This window comes from Oncorhynchus keta, chromosome 14 (genome assembly GCF_023373465.1).
Source record: "Oncorhynchus keta strain PuntledgeMale-10-30-2019 chromosome 14, Oket_V2, whole genome shotgun sequence".
In the NCBI taxonomy this organism is placed as follows: Eukaryota; Metazoa; Chordata; class Actinopteri; order Salmoniformes; family Salmonidae; genus Oncorhynchus; species Oncorhynchus keta.
The window spans coordinates 6,446,048-6,462,613 of NC_068434.1; the positions used below are offsets into that span (position 1 = coordinate 6,446,048).

The 16,566-nt window shown below is 47.8% G+C and overlaps 1 long non-coding RNA gene and 1 pseudogene across 2 annotated transcripts; both read right to left on the bottom strand.

Moving 5' to 3' along the window:
- Positions 1 to 2,459: 2,459 nt before the first annotated feature.
- LOC127907146 (uncharacterized) lies at positions 2,460 to 3,383 on the bottom strand. 2 transcript variants are annotated; one of them, XR_008063448.1, is made up of 3 exons: positions 3,110 to 3,383; positions 2,989 to 3,068; positions 2,460 to 2,948 (listed from the first exon to the last, which is right to left on the bottom strand). It is a non-coding gene; the product is annotated as an uncharacterized LOC127907146 (long non-coding RNA). The 2 variants fall into 2 exon arrangements; XR_008063447.1 differs by having other exon boundaries at positions 2,460 to 3,068.
- Positions 3,384 to 8,016: 4,633 nt separating this feature from the next.
- Positions 8,017 to 15,775, bottom strand: LOC118381658 (progestin and adipoQ receptor family member 3-like; annotated as a pseudogene).
- Positions 15,776 to 16,566: the final 791 nt, after the last annotated feature.

The following is a 16,566-nucleotide window of genomic DNA, read 5'->3' on the forward strand; positions in this document are numbered from 1 at the left end:
CAATCTCAATCCCGTCGCTGTGTTACGCCAAGCCTATGCAGTCCCCAGGTAAATTCCCATCAAAGGATGGCAGCTTGATCGGTGATGTGGTAGTTGATTATCTTTTCAGCCAAATGAAACTACCAGCAATGGCTCTAACGACTCTCTTAAGTGTTTCCAATACTTTTAATTTTTTTCCCTTCTCAAAAATATTTTTTAACACGCTAGTAACTGGATATTGAGATTAACAAAACCAACGTAAACCTGTGGAGTATGGATGATTTATTTCAGGTTCGGTATGCATCTACTTCTGCCTGTACCTGTTTTCTAACAAGCCTTTTATGCTGCATCGCATCGACACATTTTAACAGGATTGGCGATTGATACCGGTTTCACTCAAGATCACACTGTGACAAACAACAAGCTCAGTGTTTCGACTGGTTGAGTTGCTGCAAAAAAAAAAAAAAAACTTGTGTAGATATAGTGGCCTCCAAGATCTACCAATAAGATTGGATTAATTTAGCACCATAAAGCCTTATATGGGCATGGCTCTGCCCTACTGCACAGTACCTTGGAAACCATTGGCTTAAGCAAATGTGTCAACAGGATCGTTCAGAGTAGGCATTTACCACTGTATTATTTCACCCTACATAGACCCTTTTCTATGCATATTTTTTACATTTAGAGTCGACTTAGGCACAGCGATAAATGTTTTTGGTTTTGTACTTTTTTATTGCATTTTAATACTAGAACGAAAGGGATTTTGGTTCTGTTTTAAAGATAGCTTTTCTTCTTCTTCATGATTTAAGACCGTTTCAAATGTTAGGTTTGTTTCTATACTTTTAGCATTACAACGGTGTCAGTAAATTAAATTCTGTTCTATTTTAAAAAGTGATTTGTTATTTTACCTTAACCCAAATTTTTGAATGAGAGGAAGAACACAACTGTTCTCCTACGTGGTGACACGGAATCTACCGATATCTGACTACTTCCACCTCTTCTTAGTCCTGAAACAGACTCTCTGGTCGATTTGGTAACAAGCCATGCATTCATAAAGGGAACGTGAGTCTAAAGAGGTACAACTTGTTCAAATTAAATGCACTTTCAGCATCAACTCTTCCATTGTCTGGTAATTATAAAACCAATGTTACACAATTAAAGATCTTTACCTATCATACAGTTGGGCAAAAAAGTATTTAGTCAGCCACCAATTGTGCAAGTTCTCCCACTTAAAAATATGAGGTCTGTAATTTTCATCATAGGTACACTTCAACTATGAGACAAAATGAGAAAAGAAAATCACTGTAGGATTTTTAATGAATTTATTTGCAAATTATGGTGGAAAATAAGTATTTGGTCACCTACAAACAAGCAAGATTTCTGGCTCTCAGACCTGTAACTTCTTTAAGAGGCTCCTCTGTCCTCCACTCGTTACCTGTATTAATGGCACCTGTTTGAACTTGTTATCAGTATAAAAGACACCTGTCCACAACCTCAAACAGTCACACTCCAAACTCCACTATGGCCAAGACCAAAGAGCTGTCAAAGGACACCAGAAACAAAATTGTAGACCGAATCTGCAATAGGGAAGCAGCTTGGTTTGAAGAAATCAACTGTGGGAGCAATTATTAGGAAATGGAAGACATACAAGACCACTGATAATCTCCCTCGATCTGGGGCTCACGCAAGATCTCACCCCGTGGCGTCAAAATGATCACAAGAACGGTGAGCAAAAATCACAGAACCACACGGGGGACCTAGTGAATGACCTGCAGAGAGCTGGGACCAAAATAACAAAGCCTACCATCAGCAAGGGCATCGAAGATGAAATGTGGCTGGGTCTTTCAGCATGACAATGATCCCAAACACACCGCCCGGGCAACGAAGGAGTGGCTTCGTAAGAAGCATTTCAAGGTCCTGGAGTGGCCTAGCCCAGTCTCCAGATCTCAACCCCATAGAAAATCTTTGGAGGAGTTGAAAGTCCGTGTTGCCCAGCAACAGCCCCAAAACATAACTGCTCTAGAGGAGATCTGCATGGAGGAATGGGCCAAAATACCAGCAACAGTGTGAACCTTGTGAAGACTTACAGAAAACATTTGACCTCTGTCATTGGCAACAAAGGGTATATAACAAAGTATTGAGAAACTTTTATTGACCAAATACTTATTTTCCACCATAATTTGCAAATAAATTAAAAATCCTAGTGATTTTCTGGATTTTTTTTCTTCTCATTTTGTCTGTCATAGTTGAAGTGTACCTATGATGAAAATTGCAGGCCTCTCATCTTTAAGTGGGAGAACTTGCACAATTGGTGGCTGACTAAATACCTTTTTTGCCCCACTGTACATACTTAAAACAACAGCTGGGAGTTGCCTATGGAACCCATTGGTTAATATTTATTTTGTCATAATTTTGTTGTCTAATGCAATTTAACTTTATTTTTATTAAGATTAAAATGGCTAAGTCATGTAGCATTTAGATCCTTCTGTTATCCAATATTTATTTTATTACCACAACTTGGAGTTAATGTACAAAACCGTAGAAAGTAAGACCTACGACAATTTAGACACTTCCAATACAAGGGCCTGTATTCTTACAGCGTTTCAGAGTAGGATTACTGATCTAGGGTCAGTTTTAGAGTACAATGAATATTATATGGACCAGCGAGACTTGATCCGAGATCCAGCAGTCCTACTCAGAGGTGCTCCTCATTACACGCCCCGATCCTTGTGTGCCAACAGACAACCATCGCATGTATGAACCTGCTCAAGGGTAGTACTGTAGTATTTATAAATATAGAGAAAAATACAAGCTTGTCATTCTACAACTTTAAAAAGGTTAAATATAACACATTTACAAAACATTGTCATTGCACATAACCCTAGTAGGGTCTTCAATAGAAAGAACAGGCAAACAACTAAAGACATGACTGTAGCTTTATCCTCTAAGGCAGACAGGGTCTATGTCACCTGTAGCTTTATCCTCTGAGGCAGACAGGGTCTATGTCACCTGTAGCTTTATCCTCTAAGGCAGACAGGGTCTATGTCACCTGTAGCTTTATCCTCTAAGGCAGACAGGGTCTATGTCACCTGTAGTTTTATCCTCCTAAGGCAGACAGGGTCTATGTCACCTGTAGCTTTATCCTCTAAGGCAGACAGGGTCTATGTCACCTGTAGCTTTATCCTCTGAGGCAGACAGGGTCTATGTCACCTGTAGCTTTAACACTAAACAAGGTCCCAGCAATCTTGACAGAACAAGAAAAAAAAAAACAGACAACACAGTCAATTAGCACTTCAAATGAGCATTGTTTTGTTAGCCTGTACTCCAGAACAATAGATCTGCAGGTTCAACTCGCTGAACAGCATATGATTATACATATTCCTACTGATAGTTAAGACTTAAGTGTCATTGCTGTCATGAATTGGCACAGTGTGATGTGTTCACAAGTCAGTGACTATCCCAAACTAAATCAATACATATGACAAAGGGCTACAGTACGGTTGTCAATGACAACAACATACATATATATATACACACACACACACACACACACACACATAGCAAGTTAAAGGAGGCACACATTCAAAGAGATTCTTAAAATACTTGTTTCCACTATTGAGGGAAACTTGAAAACAAAAAAGGTTCAATTTTTATTATTTCACATATTTTTCTTCAAACAAAAGTCTAATTAGGCCTAGATTCATAACGAAAGATGGATACAATGCATTCACCTTTGCATTTACACATTTGTTTGTATTTACAGCCTGAATTTAAAATGAATGAGATTGTGTCACTGGTCTACACACAACACCCTCATAATATTGAATTATGTTTTTGAAAAGCGGAAATGTCTTGAGTCAATAAGTATTCAACCCCTTTGTTAGGGGGAACGCCAAATAAGTTCAGGAGTACAAATTTGCTTAACATGTGACTGTGTGCAATAATTGTGTTAGATTTTTTTAATGACTACCCCACACATGCAAGGTCCTCAGTCGAGCAGTGAATTTCAAACAAGTCGAACCACACAGACCAGGAGGTTTTCCAATGTGTCTAAAGAAGGGAACCTAGTAGATGGGTAAAAAAACAACTTTGTGAATATCCCTTTGAGCATGTTGAAGTTATTAATTACACTTTTGATGGAGTATCAATACACAAGTCACTGCAAAGATACAGGTGTCCTTCCTAGCTTAGTTACCGGTGAGGAAGGAAACCATTCAGGATTTACCATGATAGAAAACTGAGGATGGGATCAACAACATTGTTGTTACTCTACAATACTAACCTAAATTACAGCGTGAAAAGGAAGCCTGTACAGAATAAAAATATTACAAACATGCATCCTGTTTGCAAGAATAAGGCACTAAAGCAAAATTGCGGCCAAAGAAATTAACTGTCCTGAAAACAAAGCGTTATGCTTTGGAGCAAACAACATCACCAAGTACCACGCTGCATGGGTGGCTGCATCATGTTATGGGTATGTTTGTCATTGGCAACGACTAGGCAGTTTTTTTAGGATAAAAAGAAAGAGGACATAGCTAAACACAGACAAAATCCTAGAGGAAAACCTGGTTCCGTCTACTTTCTGGGAGACACATTCACCTTTCAGCAGGACAATAACCTAAAACACAAGGCCAAATATACACTACAGTTGCTTACCAAGACGACATTGAATGTTCCTGAGTGGCTGAGTTAGTTTGGACTTAAATAAGCATTAAAATCCATGGCAAGACTTGAACATGGCTGTCTAGCAATGATGAACAACGAATTTGTAAAAAAAAAAAGATGTGCAAAGCTCTTAGAGACTTACCCAGAAAGACTCACAGCTCTTAGAGACTTACCCAGAAAGACTCACAGCTCTTAGAGACTTACCCAGAAAGACTCACAGCTCTTAGAGACTTACCCAGAAAGACTTACCCAGAAAGACTCACAGCTCTTAGAGACTTACCCAGAAAGACTCACAGCTCTTAGAGACTTACCCAGAAAGACTCACAGCTCTTAGAGACTTACCCAGAAAGACTCACAGCTCTTAGAGACTTACCCAGAAAGACTCACAGCTGTAATCGCTTCCAAAGGTGATTCGAACATTTATTGACTCAGGGGGTTGAATATTTCTGTAAAATGAGCTATTTCTGTTTTTTCACTTTTGTATTGTGTGTAGACGGGTGACAGCATTCAAAATGTATTAGATATATTTCAGGCTTTAACACAACGTGGAATAAGGGGGTCTGAGTACATTCAGCGGGAACCACTTCAAGCCAATAGAAGCTCTCCCGTATCTTTGGTTTGATCCCAAACAGCTTTTAAATCACAGCTAAGTTGTGACATTTCTTCACATACCTCATTAGTGTTATACCATCAATGAATACTGATGCTGTCCATATAAGTCTCTTCGTTACTAAAAACAAGAAAATGTTAAAATATATATCAGAAGTGCTACCTGGTACATGATCAGCATAAGCACTTCATTAACAGAGACTACAAAACATTGTTCACTTTAAAAAAATATATATATACACACACCACAGTACAATCACATCTGTATGAACGGTTAACAGAATGTTGTTCAGAGAAAGAGGAAGGACCTTGCGAGTGCTTTAGGTGTGTTCCTGTAGCAGCAGATTGGAAAGGGGGACCAGTACCAGGCCTGCAGTACACACTGCTGCAGTAGTACCCCCGCTCTCTTGATGCTCCGGCTACGAACAGCTAAGTAGAATTAGTCTCAGGAGTAGCGTACTGTTGTTCCCAATGCCAGCTTTCAGGCCGAGTCTATGTAGCCCTAGTCACGCAGGGGGCAGTCCTAGTCACGCAGGGGGCAGTCCTAGTCACGCTGGGGGCAGTCCTAGTCACGCAGGGGCAGCCCTAGTCACGCTGGGGGCAGTCCCTAGGGCAGTCACGCTGGGGGCAGTCCTAGTCACGCTGGGGGCAGCCCTAGTCACGCTGGGGCAGTCCTAGTCACCCTAGGCAGTCACTAGGGCAGCCTAGTCACGCTAGTCACGCTGGGGCAGTCCTAGTCACGCTGGGGGCAGCCCTAGTCACGCTGGGGGCAGCCCTAGTCACGCTGGGGGCAGTCCTAGTCACGCTGGGGCAGTCCTAGTCACGCTGGGGCAGCCTAGTCACGCTGGGGGCAGCCTAGTCACGCTGGGGGCAGCCTAGTCACGCTGGGGGCAGCCCTAGTCACGCTGGGGGCAGCCCTAGTCACGCTGGGGGCAGTCCCAGTTACGCTGGGGGGTAGTCCTGGGCAGTCCTAGTCACGCTGGGGGCAGTTTACTCTGGGCAGTCCTAGTCACGCTGGGGGCAGCAGTCCTAGTCACGCTGGGGGCAGTCCCACGCTGGGGGGCAGTTTACGTCCTAGTCACGCTGGGGCAGGGGGCAGTCCTAGTTACGCTGGGGGGCTAGTCACCTGGGGGCAGTTTACTCTGGGCAGTCCTAGTCACGCTGGGGGGCAGTTTTTGGGCAGTCCTAGTCACGCTGGGGGGCAGTTTACTCTGGGCAGTCCTAGTCACGCTGGGGGCAGTTTACTCTGGGCAGTCCTAGTCACGCTGGGGGCAGTTTACTCTGGGCTAGTCACCTAGTTACGCGGGGGCAGCCCCAGTCACGCTGGGGGTAGCCCTGGGGCAGCCCTAGTCACGCTGGGGGCAGCCCTAGTCACGTAGCACCGGGCAGCTAGTCACGCTGGGGGCAGGTAGGGGCAGTTTAGGGGCACTCACCCTGGGCAGTCCCTAGTTGCGCCGGGGGTGTTTACTCTGGGCAGCCCTAGTTACTCTGGGCAGCCCTAGTCACGCTGTTTACTCTGGGCAGCCCTAGTCACGCTGGGGGCAGCCCTAGTTACGCAGGGGCAGCCTAGTTACGCTGGGGCAGTCCCAGTCACGCTGGGGCAGTCCCTAGTCACGCTGGGGGCAGTCCTAGTCACGCTGGGGGTAGCCCCTAGTCACGCTGGGGGTAGCCCGGGTAGCCCTAGTCACGCTGGGGGTAGTTTACTCTGGGCAGTCCTAGTCACGCTGGGGGTAGCCCTAGTTACGCTGGGGGCAGCCCTAGTTACGCTGGGGGCAGTCCTAGTTACGCTGGGGGCAGCCCTAGTCACGCTGGGGGCAGTCCCTAGTTACGCTGGGGGCAGCCCTAGTTACGCTGGGGGCAGCCCTAGTTACGCTGGGGGCAGTCCTAGTCACGCTGGGGGTAGCCCTAGTCACGCTGGGGGCAGCCCTAGTCACGCTGGGGGTAGCCCTAGTCACGCTGGGGCAGCCTAAGCAGTCCTAGTCACGCTGAGGGGGCAGTACCTAGTCACGCTGGGGGCAGCCCTAGTCACGCTGGGGGGCAGTTTAGTTACGCTGGGGGCAGTCCTGGTCACGCTGGGGCAGTCCTTTACGCTGGGGGCAGTCCTAGTCACGCTGGGGCAGTAGTCACGCTGGGGGCAGCCCTAGTCACGCTGGGGGTAGTTTACTATGGGGGCAGCCCTAGTCACGCTGGGGGTAGTCCTTACTATGGGGCAGTCCTAGTCACGCTGGGGGCAGTTTACTCTGGGCAGTCCTGGTCACGCTGGGGGCAGTTTACTGGGCAGTCCTAGTCACGCTGGGTTTACTATGGGCAGTCCTAGTCACGCTGGGGCAGCCCTAGTCACGCTGGGGGTAGTTTACTCTGGGCAGTCCTAGTAGGGGGCAGTCCTAGTCACGCTGGGGGCAGTTTACTATGGGCAGTCCTAGTCACGCTGGGGGCAGTTTACTATGGGCAGTCCTAGTCACGCTGGGGGCAGTTTACTATGGGCAGTCCTAGTCACGCTGGGGGCAGTTTACTGTGGGCAGTCCTAGTCACGCTGGGGGCAGTTACATGGGCAGTCCTAGTCACGCTGGGGGCAGTAGTCACGCTGGGGGTAGTCCTAGTCACGCTGGGGGGCAGCCCTAGTCACGCTGGGGGCAGTCCTAGTCACGCTGGGGCAGCCCTAGTCACGCTGGGGGTAGCCCGGGCAGTCCTAGTCACGCTGGGGGCAGTTTACTATGGGCAGTCCTAGTCACGCTGGGGGGTAGCCCTAGTCACACTGGGGTAGTTTACTCTGGGCAGTCCTAGTCACGCTGGGGGCAGTTTACTCTGGGCAGTCCTAGGTGTGCACCGTGTAGTCTGGGCAGGGGTGGCTGTGGCGGTGGGTTAAGATGAAGAGGGCAGCCTGGTGCCACCAGTAGAACATCACGATGACCAGAACATGCCACACCTGGTGGCTGGAGCCCAGGTAGTTCAGCTGACCTGAGGGAAGACGCAAAGGCATGGTTCTGATGGGTTTACAAACAACATTAAAAAGAATGCATGGTTTCCTAACCAGGTTCATCACCACAACAACAAGGGAAATTAAATGTCTTCTAGGCTATAAAAAAATAATCTGTGATTCCTTGCATCCCATCTCCTCACATTTAATTCTCAACCATTCTAAAGGAGACGGACTAAAGTCCACTCACACCTTCTCCAAATCTTTTTCCGAGAAAAAAAGGGAGAGGCGAGAGAGGATGCAGGGAGAGGCGAGAGAGGATGCAGGGAGAGGCGAGAGGATGCAGGGAGAGGCGAGAGAGGATGCAGGGAGAGGCGAGATGCAGGATGCAGGGAGAGGCGAGAGAGGATCGAGAGAGGATGCAGGGAGAGGATGCAGGAGAGGATTTTCAGGGAGAGGATGCGAGAATGCAGGAGAAAGAGGATGGGAGAGGCGAGAGAGGATGCAGGGAGAGGCGAGAGAGGATGCAGGGAGAGGCGGGAGAGGATGCAGGGAGAGGCGGGAGAGGATGCAGGGAGAGGCGAGAGAGGATGCAGGGAGAGGCGAGAGAGGATGCAGGGAGAGGCGAGAGAGAGGATGCAGGGAGGCAGGGGAGAGGCGGGAGAGGATGCAGGAGAGGGGGGAGAGGATGCAGGGAGAGGCGAGAGAGGATGCAGGAGAGGCGAGAGAGGATGCAGGAGAGGCGAGAGAGGATGCAGGGAGAGGATGCAGGGAGAGGCGGGAGAGGATGCAGGGAGGCGAGAGAGGATGCAGGAGAGGCGAGAGAGGATGCAGGGGAGAGGGAGAGGATGCAGGAGGCGAGAGAGGATGCAGGGAGAGGCGGGAGAGGATGCAGGGAGAGGCGAGAGGATGCAGGAGAGGATAGAGGATGCAGGGAGAGGCGAGAGAGGATGCAGGGAGAGGCGAGAGAGGATGCAGGAGAGATGCCTGGAGAGAGAGAGGATGCAGGAGAGGCGGGAGGATGCAGGAGAGGCGGGAGAGGATGGACAGAGTGAAAAGTGCAGGGAGCGGCGGGAGAGATGCAGGAGAGGCGGGAGAGGATGCAGGGAGAGGCGAGAGGATGGTGAGAGGCTAAGGGAAGTGAAAAGTCGGAGCGGCGACCTGGGAAGTCTGGGACTCGAGACCAGAAGACGAAGGCTACGGCAGCGATCGGTACATCCCCAGAACACGAGGAATAAAAGACTGGAGAAAAGAAGAATATTAGATCATATATAGTTGAAATTGGGTTGCAGGCCGCGAGGGGACAATTCAAGGAGTGACGTTAAAATAAGGACCTGTAGGGTTAGTTTCCAGACACCGTTTAGGCCTTATCCTGGGCTAAAACACAGATCCTCCACTGAGCAGATGACAGTGTCCAGAACGAGAGGCTTTAATCCCGTGTCCGGGAAACCAGCCCTTAAAGTTTTAGAATCCTTTGGAGACAGTTACTAGTTAGTTATCTGACCTGTACGAGGTCTGAAGAGAAGCCCCATTGAGCCAGACCCAGTGTACGGTGGGGATGAGGCCGTATCCGGCCACGCTGCAGAAGAGAGCGGAGCGGGAGTCTCTGCCACTGCTTGCTGAGGTAGTGGGGGGTGGATCTGGGCAAAGAACACCCAGGATCATAGCTAGCACCGTCACCAGGTACACCTGACGCCAGTACTGAAATGAGAAGGAATAGAACAGATATTATTTTTTACAATAGAAATTGATTAATTTGCTCAGGGGGCTCCTGATTGGCACAGTGGTCTCAGTGCTAGAGGCGTCACTACAGACTCTGGTTCGAATCCAGGCTGTATCACAACCGGCCGTGATTGGGTGGCGACAAATAACCCAGGATCGTCCGGGTTTGGCCGTCATTGTAAATAAGAATTTGTTCTTTTTTTTTCCACCTTTATTTAACCAGGTAGGCAAGTTGAGAACAAGTTCCTCATTTGCAACTGTGACCTGGCCAAGATAAAGCAAAGCAGTTCGACACATACAACGACAGAGTAAAACAAACATACATTCAATAATACAGTATAAACAACTATATACGATGTGAGCAAATGGGAGGTGAGAAGGGAGGTAAAGGCAAAAAGGCCATGGTGGCAAAGTAAATACAATATAGCAAGTAAAACACTGGAATGGTAGATTTGCAGAGGAAAAATGTGCAAAGTAGAGATAGAAATAATGGGGTGCAAAGGAACAAAATAAATAAATAAATACAGTCGGGGAAGAGGTAATTGTTTGGGCTAAATTATAGATGGGCTATGTACAGGTGCAGTAATCTGAGCTGCTCTGACAGTTGGTGCTTAAAGCCAGTGAGGGAGATAAGCGTTTCCAGTTTCAGAGATTTTTGTAGTTCGTTCCAGTCATTGGCAGCAGAGAACTGGAAGGAGAGGCGGCCAAAGGAAGAATTGGTTTTGGGGGGTGACCAGAGAGATATACCTGCTGGAGCGCGTGCTACAGGTGGGTGTTGCTATGGTGACCAGCGAGCTGAGACAAGGGGTAAGATCTTAACTGACTTGGCCTAGTTAAATAAAAATGTAGAAAATATTTATACACCCAATGTCTCACACAAATGTCCGAGGATATGAAATGTGTTGCACCTGTTAATTAAGTAGACCTATATATTCTTCAAGTGTTTAAAAAAAAAAATCATTTTTTTGCACTTTTCCAGGGCATTTATTCAGATACCTTCAGCTTGCCAATTTGAGTGGAATTCACAGCGATTTCATTTTCACACAGAAAATACCAACACACAGGACTACTGGGATATACACTTCCAGTATTTTCCATTCCTCATAAACCCATTCCACAAAGCGTGACTTTATTGTATTTGAGTTATATTACTAAAAATACAAAATAAAATGTAAAACCCAGACCTTTTTTCTTTGGGGACTCGGCTGAGTATTCACCCAGAGTGGCGAAGCCTCAGTCATGGTAGGCAGGGGAGGAGTGGAGATGGTTGTCTCCCCTATGTGTGAATGTCATATGGTACGGACCGCTCCATGAACGCAGCCATCTGGTTCTGACTGGAGCAGATTTCGGCCGCGTTCTGGGGGCACAATAACCCAGCACTTCCAATATGCGTGGGGGGCCTAACTGGCTGTGCTGCCAGAACACTGACAGAAACAAGTGAGGGGTGGCTGGAGATGGGACATGCTTGGGCCACACTTCCAAGTCTAAGTGGTTTTCTTTCAGTACAGAGCAGCAATGAAATTAAACATTTATAATTTTTGATGGGAACAATGAATTTGAAGTGATACATTCAATGAACTCTTTTCAAGGGTCACCATGTAGAAATGGTGAGAAAGTAGGATCCACTAATACACTAGAGTCCTTAAGGAGTCAAAAAGAACTGTTCAGAACAAAGATGCAGGGATGGAAAATGAAGCAAGCCCGAGGTCAGTGTCGCTAGCCCGCTAGCCCGAGGTCAGTGTCGCTAGCCCGAGGTCAGTGTCGCTAGCCCGAGGTCAGTGTCCAACCCGCTAGCCCGAGGTCAGTGTCGCTAGCCCGCTAGCCCGAGGTCAGTGTCGCTAGCCCGAGGTCAGTGAAGCCAACCCGCTAGCCCGAGGTCAGTGATGCCAGCCCGCTAGCCCGAGGTCAGTGAAGCCAACCCGCTAGCCCGAGGTCAGTGAAGCCAACCCGCTAGCCCGAGGTCAGTGAAGCCAACCCGCTAGCCCGAGGTCAGTGAAGCCAACCCGCTAGCCCGAGGTCAGTGAAGCCAGCCCGCTAGCCCGAGGTCAGTGAAGCCAACCCGCTAGCCCGAGGTCAGTGAAGCCAACCCGCTAGCCCGAGGTCAGTGAAGCCAGCCCACTAGCCCGAGGTCAGTGAAGCCAACCCGCTAGCCCGAGGTCAGTGAAGCCAACCCGCTAGCCCGAGGTCAGTGAAGCTTTTCAGACTGTTTAGTGAAAAACCCTTTCTTTCCGGCTCTTTCCCAACAAATGCAGTAATAATATAACACATGAGAAATAAGAACGCAAGAAGTAAGCAAGCTATATACAGGGACAGTTCCAGGGTCAGTAGCTATATACAGGGACAGTTCCAGGGTCAGTAGCTATATACAGGGACAGTTCCAGGGTCAGTAGCTATATACAGGGACAGTTCCAGGGTCAGTAGCTATATACAGGGACAGTTCCAGGGTCAGTAGCTATATACAGGGACAGTTCCAGGGTCAGTAGCTATATACAGGGACAGTTCCAGGGTCAGTAGCTATATACAGACTAGAAAATCGAAGTCTACTAGACCAGCTGGTCAGTGCCAGGAAATCCTTAAGTGTCTTCATTCCTAGTGTCAGTAGCTATTTTCAGAACAGCAGTTGCCCCATTTCTCCCGTGCAAGTGATGCCCTCAACAGAAGAGTGATATCAGCTGATGCTGCCCTCAACAGAAGAGTGATATCAGCTGATGCTGCCCTCAACAGAAGAGTGATATCAGCTGATGCAGCCCCCCTCAACAGAAGAGTGATATCAGCTGATGCTGCCCTCAACAGAAGAGTGATATCAGCTGATGCTGCCCTCAACAGAAGAGTGATATCAGGGATGCTGCCCTCAACAGAAAGAGTGATATCAGCTGATGATTCCCTCAACAGAAGCTATATCAGCTGATGCCCCTCAACAGAAGTAGCTATATCAGCTGATTCCCCTCAACAGAAGAGCGATATCAGCTGATGCCCTCAACAGAAGAGTGATATCAGCTGATGATGCCCCTCAACAGAAGAGTGATATCAGGATGCCCTCAACAGAAGAGTGATATCAGCTGATGCCCTCAACAGAAGAGTGATATCAGCTGATGCCCTCAACAGAAGAGTGTATCAGGATGATGCCCTCAACAGAAGAGTGATATCAGCTGATGCTGCCCTCAACAGAAGAGTGATATCAGCTGATGCTGCCCCTCAACAGAAGAGTGATATCAGCTGATGCTGCCCTCAACAGAAGAGTGATATCAGCTGATGCTGCCCCTCAACAGAAGAGTGATATCAGCTGATGCTGCCCCTCAACAGAAGAGTGATATCAGCTGATGCTGCCCTCAACAGAAGGGATATCATCAGATGATGCCCTCAACAGAAGAGTGATATCAGCTGATGCTGTTCAACAGAAGAGTGATATCAGCTGATGATGCCTCAACAGAAGAGTGATATCAGCTGATGATGCCCTCAACAGAAGAGTGATATCAGATGATGCCCTCAACAGAAGAGTGATAACAGCTGATGATACAGAAGAGTGACAGTGATGATGCCCTCAACAGAAGCTATAACAGCTGATGATGCCCTCAACAGAAGCTGATATCAGATGATGCCCTCAACAGAAGGTGATATCAGATGAGCCCTCAACAGAAGAGTGATATCAGCTGATGACCAGCTCAACAGAAGAGTGAAATCAGCTGATGATGCCCTTCATTCAAAGAGTGATATCAGCTGATGATGCCCTCAACAGAAGAGTGATATCAGCTCTTGATGCCCCTCAACAGAAGAGTGATAACAGCTGACGCTGCCCCTCAACAGAAGAGTGATAACAGCTGACGCTGCCCCTCAACAGAAGAGTGATAACAGCTGACGCTGCCCCTCAACAGAAGAGTGATAACAGCTGACGCTGCCCCTCAACAGAAGAGTGATAACAGCTGACGCTGCCCCTCAACAGAAGAGTGATAACAGCTGACGCTGCCCCTCAACAGAAGAGTGATAACAGCTGACGCTGCCCCTCAACAGAAGAGTGATAACAGCTGACGCTGCCCCTCAACAGAAGAGTGATAACAGCTGACGCTGCCCCTCAACAGAAGAGTGATAACAGCTGACGATGCCCCTCAACAGAAGAGTGATATCAGATGATGCCCTCAACAGAAAGAGTGATAACAGCTGATGATGCCCCTCAACAGAAGAGTGATAACAGCTGATGATGCCCTCAAGAAGAGTGATATCATCAGGATGATGCCCTCAACAGAAGAGTGATATCATCAGATGATGCCCTCAACAGAAGAGTGATAACAGCTGATGATGCCCCTCAACAGAAGAGTGATAACAGATGATGATGCCCCTCAACAGAAGAGTGATAACAGCTGACGATGCCCCTCAACAGAAGAGTGATAACAGCTGATGATGCCCTCAACAGAAGAGTGATATCATCAGATGATGCCTCAACAGAAGAGTGATATCATCAGATGATGCCCCTCAACAGAAGAGTGATATCATCAGATGATGCCCTCAACAGAAGAGTGATATCATCAGATGATGCCTCAACAGAAAGTGATAACAGCTGGCGCTGCCCCTCAACAGAAGAGTGATATCAGATGCTGCCCCTCAACAGAAGAGTGATATCAGCTGATGCTGCCCTCAACAGAAGAGTGATATCAGCTGATGCTGCCCCTCAACAGAAGAGTGATAACAGCTGATGATGCCCCTCAACAGAAGAGTGATATCATCAGATGATGCCCCTCAACAGAAGAGTGATAACAGCTGATGATGCCCCCTCAACAGAAGAGTGATATCAGATGATGCCCTCAACAGAAGAGTGATATCAGCTGATGCTGCCCCTCAACAGAAGAGTGATAACAGCTGATGATGCCCATCAACAGAAGAGTGATAACAGCTGATGATGCCCCTCAACAGAAGAGTGATATCAGCTGATGATGCCATCAACAGAAGAATGATAACAGCTGATGATGCCATCAACAGAAGAGTGATATCAGCTGATGATGCCCCTCAACAGAAGAGTGATATCAGCTGATGATGGCCCTCAACAGAAGAAGTGATATCAGATGATGATGCCCTCAACAGAAGAGTGATATCAGCTGATGATGCCCTCAACAGAAGAGTGATATCAGCTGATGATGCCCCCCTCAACAGAAGAGTGATATCAGCTGATGATGCCTCTCAACAGAAGAGTGATATCAGCTGGATGATTCTCAACAGAAGAGTGATATCAGCTGATGATGCCCCTCAACAGAAGAGTGATAACAGCTGATGATGCCCCTCAACAGAAGAGTGATATCAGCTGATGATGCCCCTCAACAGAAGAGTGATATCAGCTGATGATGCCCCTCAACAGAAGAGTGATATCAGCTGACGATGCCCATCAACAGAAGAGTGATATCAGCTGACGATGCCCCTCAACAGAAGAGTGATATCAGATGATGCCCCTCAACAGAAGCAGGGTAACGTGTTAACTGAGGCCTCCTTCAGAGGGTGCCGTTCAGACCAGGTAAACGATCCCCACTGGATGGATTACATCGACTCCTATCAAACCTAAACCCATCCACATCATCGACTAACAGCACGCGAACACTACTACATCTCACCTCGTACACAAAAACCCTTTACCTGTCCCGGAAGTCGGGATTTCATGCGAACTGAACGACAGCTAGGAAAGTCAAGTGAGGTTACAGCAAGGAAAAGCGTTTTACGAGGTTAGAAGTTTGTTACATACGTTATTGCAGTAGAATGCGTAGAAGACCCCAGGTACGTAGCAGCCCAGGATGCCTATGGAGATGCCAGCGTAGTCCAGAGCCATCCAGCGACGACTGGTCTTCTCCGATCGGTGACAGCAGAACAGGTGGTATCCCACGGAGCACAACATACAGAGCTGAACAGAGAGGAGACCATGTTAGGAGGAGCACAACACAACAACTGAACAGAGAGGAGACCATGTTAGGAGGAGCACAACATACAGAGAGGAGACCATGTTAGGAGGAGCACAACACACAGAGAGGAGACCATGTTAGGAGGAGCACAACACACAGAGAGGAGACCATGTTAGGAGGAGCACAACATACAGAGAGGAGACCATGTTAGGAGGAGCACAACACACAGAGAGGAGACCATGTTAGGAGGAGCACAACACACAGAGAGGAGACCATGTTAGGAGGAGCACAACACACAGAGAGGAGACCATGTTAGGAGGAGCACAACACAACAACTGAACAGAGAGGAGACCATGTTAGGAGGAGCACAACATACAGAGAGGAGACCATGTTAGGAGGAGCACAACACACAGAGAGGAGACCATGTTAGGAGGAGCACAACACACAGAGAGGAGACCATGTTAGGAGGAGCACAACACACAGAGAGGAGACCATGTTAGGAGGAGCACAACGTACAGAGAGGAGACCATGTTAGGAGGAGCACAACACAACAACTGAACAGAGAGGAGACCATGTTAGGAGGAGCACAACACACAGAGAGGAGACCATGTTAGGAGGAGCACAACATACAGAGAGGAGACCATGTTAGGAAGAGCACAACACACAGAGAGGAGACCATGTTAGGAGGAGCACAACATACAGAGAGGAGACCATGTTAGGAGGAGCACAACACACAGAGAGGAGACCATGTTAGGAGGAGCACAACATACAGAGAGGAGACCATGTTAGGAGGAGCAC